This window comes from Pongo abelii, chromosome 2 (assembly GCF_028885655.2).
Source record: "Pongo abelii isolate AG06213 chromosome 2, NHGRI_mPonAbe1-v2.0_pri, whole genome shotgun sequence".
In the NCBI taxonomy this organism is placed as follows: Eukaryota; Metazoa; Chordata; class Mammalia; order Primates; family Hominidae; genus Pongo; species Pongo abelii.
The window spans coordinates 205444792-205460492 of NC_085928.1; the positions used below are offsets into that span (position 1 = coordinate 205444792).

General features: G+C 40.1%; 1 protein-coding gene across 8 annotated transcripts in view; it reads right to left on the reverse strand.

The window, feature by feature from the left end:
* The window catches only part of ACAP2 (ArfGAP with coiled-coil, ankyrin repeat and PH domains 2), a 181179-nt gene that overhangs the window by 144432 nt on the left and 21046 nt on the right, over window positions 1–15701 (reverse strand). The gene's annotated exons all lie outside the window — the stretch shown is intronic.

Genomic DNA, 15701 nt, shown 5'->3' on the forward strand with positions numbered 1-15701 from the left:
AGGCCAGGAGTGGTGGCTCATGCCTGTAATCCCAGCACTTTGGGAGGTCAAGGCAGGAAGATCTCTTGAAGGCAGGAGTTTGAGACTAGCCTGGACAACAAAGCAAGACCCTGTCTCTATTTAGTAATAAGGAAAAAAAAAAAAAAAACTCACAATGAATGTCAAAAACAAATTGTTTTTAAGCTGGGTCTTGATAATGGTAAAGGATTATATCATCACTTACCACACAGACCTGCCAGCAAAATGCTTAAGAATCTACACTTGGCTAAAAATAAGAATTGGGGGCTGGGTGCAGTGGCTCATGCCTATAATCCCAGCACTTTGGGAAGCCAAGAAAGGAGGACTGCTTGAAGCCAGGAGTTCCAGTTCAAGAGCAGCCTGGGCCACAGAGTGAGACCCTGTCTCAAAAAAAAAAAAAAAAAAAAAAGAATTGGTTTGTTATATGAGAAAATTGCAAAAAATAAATAAATAAGAAAAATTGGCTTATACTATACTCTATTAGGTAGCATAATTTGTTGCTCAGATTATCAAATGTGAGCGGAGTGTGATGACTCACATCTGTAATCCCAGCACTTTCAGAGGCCGAGGTGGGCAGATCATGAGGTCAGGAGTTCGAGACCAGCCTGGCCAACATGGTGAAACCCCATCTCTACTATTAAAAAAAAAAGTTAAAATAAAATAAAAATACAAAAATTAGCTGGGCGTGGTGGCAGGTGCCTGTAGTCCCAGCTACTCAGGAGGCTGAGGCAGGAGAATCGCTTGAACCCGGGAGGCGGAGGTTGCAGTGAGCCGAGATGGCACACTGCACTCCAGCCTGGGTGACAGAGCAAGACTCTACCTCAAAAAATAAAATAAAAAATAAGATTATGAAATGTGAAATTTGAAGCAGTAGTTAGTAATAAGGAGAAATTTTAAGCCCTTTTGAGCTACAAGAAGTCTTTGTAAAATCAATCTTGAAGATAACAAATTAAAACCATAACAACTGCCTTTGAAATAAGTAGTAATTTAAAAAATAACTTAAATAGTAAAGTATAAGTAGTGTTTTTTGTTTCCTCATAAACAATTCCTTGAGCACTTACTGGATGTCACGCACTGTACTAGAGACCTAGGAAACAGCGAGCGGTAAAACAAGCCCCTGCTCTCACGGCGTCTAAGTGAAGGAAACACAATTAGTAAACAGATATGAAATATGTATACATGTAAGGTATTACAAGTGCTTTTAAGAAAAGCAGGATAAGAGGACAGAGAGTAACAGAAGATTCCATTTTAAATATTTAAGAAAAATTAAAATATTCATGGTTGAACAGTTCATGTGATTTTTGTTATATTCCACAGTTAAATTTAGACCTTAAGGCATTTAAACTTTGTTCCTTTTGTAAGTACTTTTGGTTGAAAGTCTTTGCTTATTTAAAATTGTATTGCTATTGCCGTATTTTCTTTGGTTGAGGTACACCACAGTCTTAATTTCTTATGTCACGACATTCACCAGTTCATCAGAAAAGTATAGTCAACAGACAAAACTGCCTCACATTTATTTTAAAGTAAATATTGCTTAAGGCAATGAGAAGCCACAGACTGAAAGTATTTACCAAAAAAAAACTATATGTATATTTCTGATAAAGAACTGTTACCCAAAATATACAAAGAACTCTTAAAACTCAACAATAAGAAAACATACAACCCAAATAAAAACTGAGCAAAAGGGGGCCGGACACGATGGCTCATGACTATAATCACAGCACTTTGAGAGGCTGAGGCGGGCATATCACTCGAGGTCAGGAGTTTGAGACCAGCCTGTCCAACATTGTGAAACCCTGTCTCTACGAAAGACACAAAAAATTAGGCAGGTGTGGTGGTGCACCTGCAATCCCAGGTACTCAGGAGGCTGAGGCACGGAGAATCGCTTGAACCCAGGAGGCGGAGGCTGCAGTGAGCCAAGATCGCGCCACTGCACTCCAGCCTGGGCAACAGAATGAGGCTCTCTGTCTCTCAAAACAAAAACAAACAAAGAAACCCACTGGGCAAAAGACCTGAGCAGACACCTTACTAAAGAAAATACACAGACAAGCCAGGCGTGATGGTGCACGCCTGTAGTCCCAGCTACTCTGGAAGCTGAGGCAAGAAGATAACTTGAGCCCAGGAGTTTGAGGCTGCAATGAGTTATGACTGTATCACTGCACTGCAGCCTGGGCAACAGAATGAGACCCTGTCTCTTTAAAAAAAAAGAAAGAAAGAAAAAAAGGAGGAGGAGAAACACAGATGGCAAACAGTAGGTGAAAAGATACTCCACATAACATGTCATTAGAGAACTGCAGATTAAACAAGGAGAAACCACTACACACCTATTAGAATGATCAAAATCTAGAACATGGATAACACCAAACGCTGGTGAGGATGTTCAGCAAAAGGAACTCTCATTCTTTGCTGATGGGAAAGAAAAATTGTACAGCCATTTTGGAAGACAGTTAAGCAGTTTCTTTAAAAAAGAAATACATACTTTTTATTTTCTAAAGAGACGGGATCTCACTATGTTGTGCAAGATGGTCTCGAACTCCTGAGTTAACGTGATTCTCCCGCCTCAGCCTCCCAAAGTGCTGGCATTATTGGTATGAGCCGCCATACCCAGCCTACGAAATACATTCTTGCCATACTATCCAGCGATCACTCTCCTTGGTATTCACCCAAATGAGCTGAAAACATATCCACACAAAAACCTGTACAGGGACGTTACACCAGCTTTGGAAGCAACCAAGATGTCTTTCACTAGGTGAATGGATAAGGTGTGTACATCCAGACAACGGAGTATCATTCAGCACTAAAAAGAAATGGAGAAACCTTAAATGCATATTACACGTTGAGCATCCCTAAATCAAAAATAGAAAATACAAAATGCTACAAAATCTGAGACTTTTTGAGCAACCACATGACACTCAAATAAAATTATCACTAGAGTATTTCAGATTTTGAATTCATGGATTAGAGATGCTGAACCAGTATAATCCAAATATTCCAGAATCAAAAAAATCTGAAACCCAAAACACCTGTGGTCCCAAGCATTTCAGATAAAGGATACTTAACCTGTACTAAGTGAAAGACGCCAATCTTTAAAAGCTATACACTATATTTCAACAACATGACATTCTAAAAAAAAAACAAAACTATGGAGACAGTAAAAATATCAGTAGCTGCTGGGAGTTGGGGTAAAGGGAGGGATGAATCAGTAAAGCCCAGAGAATTTTAAGGCAGTGAAACTATTCTGCATGATCCTATAATGGTAGCTACATGTCATTATACATTTATCTAAACATGAAGCATGAACGTTAATGGTAACCACGGACTTTGGGTGATAATAATGTGCCAATGTAGGCTCAGTGCTTGTAACAAATGTATCATTCTGGTACAGGATGTTGATAGTGGGGAAGGTTCTATGTGTCAGAGCAGAGAATATAATCATTCTCTGTACTTTCTGCTCAATTTTGCTGTGAAACTAAAGCAGCTCTAAAAAAGTCTTTTTTTTTTTTTTTTTTTTCTTTTTTTGAGATGGAGTCTTGCTCTGTTGCCAGGGGGGAGTGCAGTGGTACAGTGGCTCACTGCAACCTCCTCCTCCCAGGTTCAAGAGATTCTCCTGCCTCAGCCTCCCGAGTAACTGGGACTATGGGTGTGAACCACCACGCCCAGCTAATTTTTGTATTTTTAGTAGAGATGGGATTTCACCATGTTGGCCAGGCTGGTCTCGATCTCTTGACCTCGTGGTCTGCTGGCCTCGGCCTCCCAAAGTGCTGGGATTACAGGCCTGAGCCACCATGCCCAGCCAAGTCCATTTTTTAGAAAAGTAAATATTGTCTTCAGCCAAAAAAGGTAAGTTCTTTTTATTAAAGAGATACCAGATAAACCACTTACTGACATTTGTATCATTTATTTTTAAATATTTTCAGATATATGACTTTATTGCATACCATTGATTTGATAAATTTTTATATGTGCAAAAGATAAAAACTTTATTTAGAAAAAATAAAATATATATGCAAAATGATAAATGTATTTTTATGAGTCAGTAAATTTTTTAAAATTTCAAGTCATAGAAGGTGAAATTTTAGGATGGAAAAAAAAATGCTGAAAAGGTGAATACAACCCACAGATTGGGAGGTGTGATTTTTATTAACAAAGGATTAGACTATCTACACATTCTACAAATCAAAAAGAAATGGACAAACAGGCCACTAGAAAAATAAGAAGAAAATATAAATAGGCAACTTATAGAAGAGGAAATATGAATGAACAATTAACATGAAAAGATGCTCAATGTCAGATGGGCGTGGTGGCTCATGCCTGTAATCCCAGCACTTTGGGAGGCCGAGGCAGGCGGATCATGAGGTCAGGAGTTCGAGACCACCCTGGCTAACACAGTGAAACCCTGTCTCTACTAAAAATACAAAAAGTTAGCCAGGCATGGTGGCACATGCCTGTAGTCCCAGCTACTTGGGAGGCTGAGGCAGGAGAATCGCTTGAACCCAGGAGGCGGAGGCTGCAGTGAGCCAAGATTGCGCCATTGCACTCTGGCCTGGTGACAGAGCAAGACGCCGTCAAAAAACAAAAAAAAAATCCTCAACATCACCAGCAGTTAAGAAACACAAATTTAAAATCACGAAATACCATTTCATATCCATCAGATTGCAAAAGTTTTAAAATCTGGCCATACAAAACATAGAAGAGGATACGAAACATACACCGTCTCCTATATAGCTTGTAGGAGTGTATACTGATATAAAGCCTTTAGAAAGCATTTGGCACATACCCTTCAACTTGGTAGTTCCACTCCCTAGCTCTCACATGTGCACAAACATACATGGAAATGTCATAGTAACACTAGCGAACACAGTGTTCATTTCTCACACAGAAAAATAGGAAATAAATATCCGGAAGAGAATGGATAACTGCAATGAAGTATTTTCTTATAATGAATTTCCAAGTAGCACAAAAACTGTGAAAATAAACTAAAGGAATGTGTCAATTTGGTTGAATCTCCCAACACTAGAAGAACATGTCCAACAAAAGAGCAGCTCTTTCAACTTAAGTTTAATATGTATCTATCTTAAAATGTATAAGAAATTATCCTCACTTGTAAAACCAATTTGCCTTCAAGACCATAAATATCAAGATCTCAAGTCTTTTTTTTTTTCTTTTAAGAGACAGGGTCTCTGTCACCCATGCTGAAGTACAGTGACACAATAATGACTCTCTGCAGCCTCAACTCCTGTGCTCAAGCAATCCTGCCTCAGCCGCCTGAGTAGCTGAGACTACAGCTGGGCATCACAATGCCTGGCTAATTTTTTTTTTTTTTTTTTTTTTTTTTTTACTTTTTGCAGTGACTGGGTCTCCCATTGTTGCCCTAGCTGGTTGTGAACTCCCGGCCCCGAGCAATCCTCCCGCCTTAGACTTCCAAAGTGCTGACATTACAGGCATGAGCCACCACACCTGGCCTCAAATCTTTATCTCCAACCTAGATCTCTCTCAGAGCTTTCAGACTGCCTAATGAGCATCTCTACCTGAATGTACCATGCATAACTCAAAAACGGGCATCAAATTCTCCAAAAATCTGTTGTTCTCTCTGTGAGCAGCAACACCATTCACAGTTGCTCAAGACATAAATCTAGACATCATCCTGAATTCCTTCTTCCTCATGCGCCATGTCCAAGCAATCACAATGTCCTATTATCATTCTATCTCCTAAATACCTTGATGCTATCTCACTCTGATCTCCACTAACTACCAAAAGCAGACCATCATTTCTTCTCACCTGGATTATAGCAAGCACCTTCTAAAGGACTCTCTTGCCCCCAATGAAGTTAATTACATCGACACACTGCAAGTATCATGTTCTTTAACAAACATGAATATGATCAAGAAACTGTCAACAGCTGGGTACAGCGGCTCACACCTGTAATCCTAGCACTTTGGGAGGCCAAGGTAGGAAGATCGCTTGAGCCCAGGAGTTCAAGGCCAGCCTGGGCAACATACAGAAACTCCATCCCTACAAAAAAATTTTAAAAATTAGCCAGGCATGGTGGTATGCACCTGTAGTCCCAGCTACTGAGGAGGCTGAGGTGGGAGGATCGCTTGAGCCTTGGAGTTCAAGGTTGCAGTGAGCCACAATCACACCCCAGCCTGGGTGACAGGGTGCGATCCTGTCTCAAAAAAAAAAAAAAAAATAGTATCACCTACTACTTAATATTTTTCTATGGCACTCCACTATCCTCAGGTTACAGTCCTTAATGTGACTCAAAAGGCCCATGATCTGACCCTTATTTAAAATGCCTCCATCCTCCACATTCTACACTCTTTTCCTACATTTGGGCCTTTGAACTTACAGTTCTCTCTGCCAGAAGCCCTCTTCTCCTCTTAAACTGTACTTCACCTTGGTAATTCCAAATTTGTCTTTCACCTGTCAATTTAAATATTCCTTACCTTAAGAAGCTTTCCTTTCCAATGCAAGACAGAGGTCTTTCTCATCCTCTCCCACAGTTCCCAGGATTCACTTAAGTCATATCACTTACACTGTAATTTAAGTGTCCATCTGCTTTTCAATAATCCCAACATGACAAGCTACATGAGGGCAGAGATGGCAGTCTTGCTCACCATTAAAGCTGCAAAACCTAGCTCAAAGGATTAAAAGGTAGAATTTCCTTCAAAAAGGAAGAAACTGCTGTTTTGTTGTTCTTGCCAGAGCAGGGGTGCAGTGGTACCAACACAGCTCACTGCAGCCTCAAACTCCAAGGCTCAAGTAATTCTCCAACCTCATGCTTCAGCCTCTCAGGTAGCTGGGACTACAGACACACGCCTCCACACCCAGCTAACCTTTTAATTTTTGTAGAAACAGGTCTGGCTATGTTGCCCAGTCTGGTCTCAAACACCTGGCCTCAAGCAATCCTCCCACCACAGCGTCCCCAAGTGCTGGGATTACAGGCATGAGCCACCGCACCCAGGCCAAGTAACTGCTCTATCAATTTGCCATTAACTTGTTTCAGGTCCTTGCTCAATCTGCCTTAAAACGCAACTTCAAGATTGTTTATAATAGTTGCTTAACTATTAAAGAGATAAACAATAAGTCCAGATAAAAACACTGTCCTACACAAGTGTTTTGTAGTGAGTAAACCACCCCCTAAATATTATATATGGGGCTATTCAAAAATATTGAGACACTATATAATAACATGGAGATGCTTGCAATAGACTGTATTGTTTTCTATTCTCTTTCTCTTTGCTTCAATTTCCTTTTTTATGTTATTAGCCCATTTTCTACTGAAGTAGTATCAGCATAAAAAAATGTTTAGCTGCCTTATCGAAACAAAATTCAAATACCATACCCATTTGAAGTGTACAATTCAATAGTTTTTAATATACTCAGAGTTGTGCACCCATCACCCCAATCTAATTTTAGAACATTTCATCATCCCAAAAAGAAATCCCATACCCATTAGCAGTCACTTTCCATTACCTCTTTCCCTGCGCCCAGCCCTAGGCAACCATTAATCGACTTTCTGCCTGGGTAGATGGGCCTATATGCAACATTTCATTCAACTGGAATTGCAGGACATTTTTCCGTGCTCTCCAAATATACAGGATTTGAAACTTCTTTCACATTTTTTCAAATATTTTCCTATCTTTCACTTACTGGGGGAGAAGAAATTTTTTCTTTAAGACTAGTTAAATGCAGTAGTGAGAAGAAAGAAAGGAGCAGAACAAGGAGATCAATCTGTAACTGACTGAACAATCAACTGAGATCACTGACTACGTTCAGACCAGCCAGGGGGAGGGGTAATATTTTTATATAGTAAAATCTATTTCAAGGCATTTGTCTTTGGTGTCATGCTTAGAAAGACTGTCCCGGTCCCAAGCTAGCATACATTTTCATGCATATTTTCCAATAATACATTCACAGCTCCAATTTTAACATCTAAAGCATTACTCCATCTAAAATTTATTCTAGGGAAATGTATGTATCCTACCCAAACAGCCAGTTGTCTCTCATTATTATCTAGTAACTAACCTTTTCCCCTTGATTTTAAATAACACCTTCACCATTCTCTAAAGTCTTACATACACTGGGGTCTGTCTTTGGATTTTTAAAACTTCTGTTCATCTGTCTGTTCTAGGATGAATCTCTATACTTCAACAATACATTTTAAAGTTTGATATGGGACACTGTCCTCACTGCTCTTATTTTTCAAAATCTTGGCTAGTCTCGCATGTTTGTTCTTTTATATAAACTTTAAAAAGCTGATTGACATTGCATTTATATTTATACATTAGGAAGAATTTATACTTTTGCAATGTTGAGTCTTCATGTAACAGATACGATTCATTACTCATATTTCCCCCTTTCTGTCAAGTTTTATAGTTGTTTTATAAATTATGAAGTCCTATACATTTTATGTTAATTTCATTTCTATTTATATTTTGTTATTAATATAAATGGAATTTCACCTCTACTTATTTCCTATCTGCTTACTGGTATACAGTAAAGTTCCTAACTTTATTTAATGTATACACACGCTTGGAGGTCTTTTTGAATTATTTTATTCATTTTCATTGTAACTTTTTTTGTTTTGTTTTGTTTTGTTTTGAGATGGAGTCTCACTCTGTCTCCCAGGCTGGAGTGCAGTGGTGCGATCTCGGCCCACTGCAAGCTCCGCCTCCCAGGTTCATGCCATTCTCCTGCCTCAGCCTCCTGAGTAGCTGGGACTACAGGCGCGTGCCACCACGCCCAGCTAATTTTTTGTATTTTTAGTAGAGATGGGGTTTCACCATGTTAGCCAGGATGGTCTCGATCTCCTGACCTCGTGATCCGCCCACCTCGGCCTCCCAAAGTGCTGGGTTTACAGACGTGAGCCACTACGTCTGGCCAATTTTCATTGTATCTACCTTATAATCAGACCTAAATATTCTAAGCTGAAAAAGGCATACAGGGATAAGATCAGAAAATATACCCACTTGTAACCATACTCAACAAGCTAAATCTCCCAAGGAAGACAACAGATATTTCCAAATAAACAGCAGAATGAACTACACAGCCATGAACATGAGTAAAGAGGATCATGAATGGAAGTAAAAGAATAACCCTGTTCCACTCAGAGTCCATCTGCCATAAAAAAGTGACTGACAGCTGGGCGCAGTGACTCACACCTGTAATCCCAGCACTTTGGGAGGTCACGGCGGGTGGACAGCTTGAGGTCAGGAGTTTGAGACTACTCTGGACAACATAGTGAAACCCCATCTCTACTAAAAATACAAAAATTAGCCGGGTGTGTGAGACTCTCTCTCAAAAAAAAAAAAAAAAAAAAAAAAAGTGACTTACTACTTAACTCTTTGAAATACTGAATTTGTCTAACAAACTGACATATATTTATTTTCCTGGGGGAAAAAACTGACATGCCACAAAAACATATCCTTGTTTAAGAGGAATCTCACTAAATCTGGAACAAATTATGATAGAAAGATAATGAAAATTTATTCAGTGGTGAACTATTTGGAAAGATTTTTGTGTTGATTTTGGGGTGAGAGGGATAGCTGTGTTGCTTTTCCTTCTTTTGGGCATTTGGATACCCTTTCAGAGACTCATGATCAAAATTAATGACTTGATTATGCTAATCATAATAAATCTCGTTTTTTGGTTTTTTGAGACAGGGTCTCTCTCTGCTGTGCCCAGACCAGTGTAGTGGCATGATCACAGCTCACTAAAACTTCAAATTCCTGGGCTCAAATCGAAGAATCACTTTTTTACTTCTTTGCTTCCTTTCTTCTTTTCCTTCTTTACAGAGTCTTGCTCTATCACCCAGGCTAGAATGCAGTGATGCAATCATAACTCACTGAAGCACAAACTCCTAGGCTCAAGGGATCCTCATACCTCAGCCCCCCAAGTAGCTGAGACTACAGGAGAGTACCACCACACTCAGCTAATTCTTTTTTTTTGAGACAGAGTCTCACTCCGTCGCCCACGCTGGAGTGCTGTGGCACAGTATCAGCTCACTGAAACCTCTGCCTCCTGGGTTCAAGCAATTCTCCTGCCTCAGCCTCCCTAGTAGCTGGGATTACAGGCACCCACAACCACACCCAGTTAATTTTTATATTTTCAGTAAAGACAAGGTTTTACCATGTTGGCCAGGCTGGTCTCGAACTCCTGACCTCAGGTTATCTATCCACCTCGGCCTCCTAAAGTGCTGGGATTGCAGGCGTGAGCCACCACGCCTGGCCTAATTCTTTATTTTTGGTGTTTTCTTCTTTTGTATTTATCTAATTCCTTTCAAGTGCTTTAGTGGAATTGATTTGTTTTCTCTATTTTTAAAATAAAGAGTTAAAATGGGTTATCATTTCTCGGATGTCTCCCAGCTCAGATTTTAGGATTCTCAAAACTGAGGCCATAGTGACTCGCTCTGTAATCCAGCACTTAGGGAGGCCAAGGTGGGAGGACTGTTTGAGGCCAGGAGTTCAAGACCAGCCTGGGCAACACACTGAGACCTCACCTCTACAAAAACATAAGATCAGCCAGGCATGCTGGCACATGCCTATAGTCCCAGCTACTCAGGAGGCTGAGGTGGGAGTATCGCTTGAGCCTGAGAGGCCCAGGCTACAGTGAGGAATGATTACGCCACTGCACTACAGCCTGGGTGACAGAGTGAGACCTTGTCTCAAAAAACAATAAACAAGAAACAAAACTTCTTTGAGAGAAGTAGGGTAATGTTTTTTTCTTTTCTTGTTTTTTTAACAGAGATGGGATCTTGCTTTGTAGCCCAGGTTGGTCTTAAAACTCCTGGCTTCAAGTGATCCTCCTACCTCATTCTCCCAAAATGTTGGTATGAGACACCACACCCAGCCAATGATATTATTTGGATTTTTATAGATAATAAATAAGTCAGATGTAAAGCACATAGGCCAATATGACAGCAAATTAATGACAGTAAGGATTAGAACACAGAACATATTCTATTGTCCAGGTGCCAGAAATGTTGAGATTTGCTTTCTACTAAGGAACGTCACACACACTCCCCACTTCATCCCCAATAATTAGTTTATTATTGCTGAAATGGGAAATGCAGGAATGAGAATTACATTAATTAAGTCTGGCCGGGATAAATGGCTCGTGCCTGTAATCCCAGCTCTTTGGGAGGCCGAGGTGGGCAAATCACTTGAGCCCAGGAGTTTGAAACCAGCCTAAACAACATGGTGAAACCCAGACTCTACCAAAAGTATAAAAAATTGGCCAGATGTGGTGGTGCCCAGCTACTCAGAAGGCTGAGGCAGGAGGACTGCTTGAGCTCAGGAGGTGAAGGTTGTAGTGAACTGAGATCATGCCACCACACTCCAGCACGGGCAACACAGTAAGAACCCATCTCAAAAACAAAAATAAGAACAAAAACTTTTATTAAGTCTCATTTATTAAGATATTTTACAGTCTTTGCTTTACATTATGCAACGGGGAGTTATCAAAGTAATATATTGATCAGAAACCACCACAGTAGGCCAGGCGAAGTGGCTCATGCCTATAATCCCAGCACTTTGGGAGGCCAAGGCAGATGGATCACCTGAGGTCAGGAGTTCGAGACTAGCCTGACCAACGTGGTGAAACCTCGCCTCTACTAAAATACAAAAATAAAAATTAGCCAGGCGTGGTGGCGTGTGCCTGTAATTCCAGCTACTAGGAAGGCTGAGGTGCAAGAACTGCTTGAACGCAGAAGGCAGAAGTTGCAGTAAGCCAAGACTGCACCATTGCACGGCAGCCTGGGTGACCGAGTGAGACTGTCTCAGGTTTAAAAAAAAAAAAAAGGCCGGGCGCGGTGGCTCACGCCTATAATCCCAGCACTTTGGGAGGCTGAGGTGGGTGGATCACAAGGTCTGGAGATTGAAACCATCCTGGCTAACATGGTGAAACCTTGTCTCTACTGAAAATACAAAAAATTAGCCGGGCGCAGTAGCGGGCGCCTGAAGCAGGAGAATGGCGCGAACCAGGGAGGCGGAGCTTGCAGTGAGCCGAGATCGCGCCACTGCACTCCAGCCTGGCGGACAGAGCCAGACTCCGTCTCAAAAAAAAAAAAAAAAAAAAAGGCATTTGACAAAATTAGCCATTCTTTATTTAAAATTCTATTTTAAAAATAAAAAGAGCCAGGCACAGTTGTTCATGCCTATAATCCTAGCATTTTGGGAGGCTTAGGCAGGAGGATTAGTACTTGAGTCCAGGAGTTCGAGATCAGCCTGGGCAACATAGCAAGACCCATCTCTACAAAAAAATTTTTTTTAATTAGTCAGGCACGGTGGCACACGCCAATAGACCCAGTCACTCAGGAAGCCGAGGTGGGAGGATCACTTGAGCTCAAGAGTTCAAGGCTATGGTGAGCTATGATCTCACCACTCCACTCCAGCCTAGATGACAATGCAAGACGCTGTCTCTAAAATAAAATAAAAACAATTTTTAAAATAACTATTTCTTTATGATAATGCACACTCAGAAAAGAAAGATAGTATATCTACTTGAACTGCACCTCCCTCATTTTCTTCTTTTAATGGAGCAAAATTTGGGAACATCTTCTAGAATTTTAAGTATATATCCTCTTTGAATCAAATTATTATGACCCTTTTAGGTATTTATGCTACAGACACATCAAGGCAAACACAACAGGAGTATAGAGGGAAGTTTATAGAAAAAAGTAAATAAACTAAAAATGAAAACCCCATCAAGGGACTGGTTAATCAAATTACAGTACAGCCATTCAATAATTAGTGTGCAGCCATTTAAAAGAATAAGGCGGATATATATACATTGATAACAAAGAAAGATGAATATGGTATTGGTAAGTGAAAAAAAAGCCAAGTGCAGAAGACTAAATATAACCTGATCCCATTCATGACAGAAAAATATGTTAGCATATTTACATCCCAAATCAAATGCTAAGTTAGTACTACTTAGAATTTATTTTAAATGTTTGCATTTTATTTTTCCAACTAACAAATTGTTTTTTAAAACTTTTACAAGAAAAAATAAAGCTTCACAATTTTTTTTAAGCAGGGCCTTGCCAACTGAAGTTACAATACATATATGAATGTTTGAAGTGGTCACTATGGCAATGTTTAGGTGACATGAAAGACAATTTTATTAGAGAGTAGAAGACACACCGGAGGGAGTAAATTAGAAGGCTTTAGCAAAGTTTAAAGGAAATGTAAAGATACTGAGAAATTTTGTGTATAAAAGTAAAAATGATGAAATGAGTATCACAGGGAGACTACCGTTAATACAGTGTAACAGTAGGGGGTAGTGGGCTGGACAGATTATTTCAAAACAAGCTATGATGAGGCTGTCTATAGAGGGTTTGTTACTGACATCAGTTTGCGGTATGGATACAATAATTTTGATTTTTTTTTTTTTTGAGACAGAGTCTCGGTCTATCACCCAGGCTGGAGTGCAGTTGTTCAATCTGGGCTCACTGCAACCTCTGCCTTCTGGGCTCAAGCAATCCTTCTGCCTCAGTCTCCTGAGTAGCTGGGACTACAGGTGCATGCCACCACACCCAGCTAATTTTTGTATTTTGTGTTGAGATGGGGTTTTTCCATGTTGCCTAGGCCACTCTTGAACTCATGGACTCAAGTGACTGGCCCACCTCGACCTCCCAAAGTGCTAGGATTACCGGCTTGAGCCACGGGGCAGGCCTATTTTTGTTACTAATTGTTACTGAAATACAAACGTTAACATATCACTTGCCTGCTAGAAACATTTTAATGGCTATCCATTGTAATTTTTTTTTTTTTTTTTTTTTTTTTTTTGAGACGGAGTCTCACTCTTTCGCCCAGGCTGGACTGCAGTGGCGCTATCTCGGCTCACTGCCACCTCCTCAGCTCCGCCTCCCGGGTTCACACCATTCTCCTGCCTCAGCCTCCCGAGTAGCTGGGACTACAGGCACCCACCACCGCGCCCAGCTAATTTTTTGTATTTGTAGTAGAGATGGGGTTTCACCGTGTTAGCCAAGATGGTCTCGATCTCCTGACCTCATGATCCGCCCGCCTCGGCCTCCCAAAGTGCTGGGATTACAGGCATGAGCCACCGCACCCGGCCTGCAATTTTGTTTTTGTTTTTGAGATGGAGTCTTGCTCTGTCTGGGCTGGAGTGCAGTGGCGCCATCTCAGCTCACTGCAACCTCCAGCTCCCAGGTTCAAGTGATTCTCCTGCCTCAGCCTCCCAAGTAGAAGGGATTACGGGCATGAGCCACCATGCCCAGCTAATTTTTTGTATTTTTAGTAGAGACAGGGTTTCACCATGTTGGCCAGGCTGGTCTCCAAAATCCTGACCTCAGGTGATCCACCTGCCTCAGCCTTCCAAACTGCTGGGATTACAGGCATGAGCCACCACACCCGGCCCTATTGCAATTTTGAATGATTTACTTGTTCTACAGTGATAGAATAAGAAATAGGGTTATAGACAGCCAATGGAAAACTATGCCTTGCCTTTTTAACCATTAGGTTAAAGAGAGGAAAGGACTAAAAATCATTGTGCTTTATTATTATCTGTTTATATATAATGAATTATATGTAATTCAGTCTGATAATTCTGAGACCTTTAGAACAGTGGTCCTTAACGGTTCACATCAGAATCACCTACACAGCATTTTGAAAGTATCTATGCCTGAGTCCTATTCACCTCTAGAAGTTCTCACTCAGTAGGTCTGGGGCAGAGCCCAAACAAAGGCATTTTGGAAGAAGCTCCTCAGGTGATTCTGATGTGCATCGCCTATTTGACTTCTAAAATGATGAAATAAACATTAAAATAAACCAAATGAAAACATTCATAATATAGAAGGCAAGGTCTTGACACGAAGTCATCCGTTATCTTTCTTAGGATCAAACTCTACCTTCCTAACAGTGTCTTACTTTTACTTCAATGATCACTACTAGCACCTGTCGCCAGGATACAGCTGCTGGGTTCAAACCAAAAGAGATGCCATTGTTTGTATTTGTTGGAATCATAGGAAAGCAGTACTAGTAATGCATTAGTGCTGTAGTCATAGGAAAGATTACATACTACTTACACAATAGCTGATTGATGAGCAAGAAATCTCTACAATAGTTGCTATACAATTGTGAGTGGTGGTTTGAATTAAACAGTTTCGTAATTTGTACAGAAGTTTTCTATTGTCATAGTTAGCTTTCTTCCATACCTAAAAGATTTGAGTTTTTAAATGAATACTGTAAAAGCAAGATTTTTGTTTTAATTTCCTTTCACACTTCACCTGGAAAAATTATTTCCTAATACCTTAAAATATGTTCTTTTCAAGAGATTCAGAAATATATAATAAGTTATTCTTGCTATGAATTCTTTTTCTAACCAAATATTTAGAAATAAGTTCCTTTGTTATATACATCTTGATACTATTATATAAAGAACACTTCTGCTATTCTGTTATATCCAAAATGGAAGTTTTGGATACCAAACAACTTTCACATACAAGTTAACCTTCCAGTTCATTTTTTGTGTATCAAAAAAAAAAAAAGAGGTATCAGAGGTTATGTTTTTTAACCCCTTATGAAATGAATCAGACACAAAAATAGAGAAGTGTATAATGTACTCCCTTGTACCCATTACCTAGTTTCAATGATCAGAACTTTGCCATTCTTGCTTCGTATAGTCCTGTCCTTTTTTTAACTGATGTATTTTAAAGCAA